The sequence below is a fragment of the Crocuta crocuta genome, unplaced genomic scaffold (assembly GCF_008692635.1).
Source record: "Crocuta crocuta isolate KB4526 unplaced genomic scaffold, BGI_CrCroc_1.0 scaffold1541, whole genome shotgun sequence".
Lineage (NCBI taxonomy): Eukaryota > Metazoa > Chordata > Mammalia > Carnivora > Hyaenidae > Crocuta > Crocuta crocuta.
Window position 1 is genome coordinate 112,092 of NW_027529430.1, and position 1,691 is coordinate 113,782.

A 1,691-nucleotide genomic window follows, 5' to 3' on the forward strand; every position below is an offset into this window, starting at 1 on the left:
CTCTGTGCTGACAACTCAGTGCCTGGAGCCTGCTTTGGAGTCTGTCTCTCTCTCTTGCTCTCTCTTTGCTCTTCCCCCACTGGCTCTCTCTCTCTCTCAAAAATAAATAAACATTAAAAAAAGAATTTCTCTAGGACTTAAAGTCTAGAGGTTATATAAATAGTTACCAGTAGAATTCCTGGGTCCCAGGGCCTGTCTTTAACTATTCTGTATAACTTCCTAATTGTTTTCCAAAGTTGTAACACCAATTTTCATTCTTATCAAATATTTCATTGCATTTTCCCCTTATAGTTTGCACATTTGGGACTTTGTTGAAAGTCTTTCACCATCTTATGTGGAAATAAGTCAGGATCCAGTTTTATTTCTCTCTTTATGGTGAGCCAAATTTCCTAATGCTATCTACTAAACTGTCCATTTTCCATTGATTTGTGGTACAGGCCTATACACTCACCCATTTCACATATATTTGCTGAAGCCTCCCTTGTACTGATCTTGTGCTGGGTCTTGTTGAGATCTTGAAGATATATGGCCCCTAGTCTCAGGAGGTGAGACTGTATCTCCATTTGTGTGGAGATGTAGCCACATAAATGATCACAGCATTAAGTGGTAAGTGCAGAAAGGTGTTCTGAGTTTCTAACTCAGCTGCGAAAGTTCATAGAAGTGACCAGAGTTAGGTCTTAAACAGGAAGAATTTGCTAATGCAGGGAGAAGTGTGAAGGTGGTCAGGACTGGTTTGGAGTGCAGAGGAATTTTGTGTGTCTCCTGGGTGAGAGGTTAGAAGCCTTCCATGCGCATAGGCGCAGTGACTAGAGCACATGTAAGGGGTAGGAGTAGGCAGAGGGAGTCAGCTTCTGCTTGGATACTCTTTTTTTTAAATAGTTTATTGTCAAGTTGGTTTCCATATAACACCCAGTGCTCATCCCAAGTGCCCTCCTCCATGCCCATCATCCCCCTTCCCCTCCCCCCACCCCCATCAGCCCTCAGTTTGTTCTCAGCATTCAATAGTCTCTTGTGGTTTGCCTCCCCCCCCACTATTTTTCCCCTTCTTCTCCCCCACCGTCCTCCGTTAAGTTCCTCCTAATCCTCCTATACATGCAAACATATGGTATCTGTCCTTCTCTGTCTGACTTATTTTGCTCAGCATAGCACCCTCAAGTTCCATTCATGTTGCTACACATGGCCAGATTTCATTCTTTCCAATTGCCATGTAGTATTCCATTGTATAGATAAACCACATCTTCTTGATCCCTTCGTCAGCTGATGGACACTTAGGCTCTTTCCATGTTTTGGCTCTTGTTGAGAGTGCTGCTATGAACATTGGGTACATGTGCCCCTATGCGTCAGCACTCCAGTATCTGCTTGGATACTCTTGAGGTGGAGGGACACATCCCCGGGATAGTGGGGGCTTGGCCCCACCCCCAAAGTTTAGGTTTGAGGAAGAGGCTGCTATTAAATGATCACAAGGAAAGCATTTTCAGACTAATATTTACTATTTTTAAGGGGAGATCTCATTCTCCAGCCAGGTCAGGAGCTCCTCAAAATAGTTTCTAAAGAAATCCTTATTTGTACCCACTTCAGAGATATACATTCATTCCCTTCTTCATTTGCTGCTCTGGGGCCAAAGGGAAGGGAGGAGGAGGAGGGGAAGAGAGCAAACGGGTGGGAGAGGCTTCCAGTTCTTCCGCTCCTGG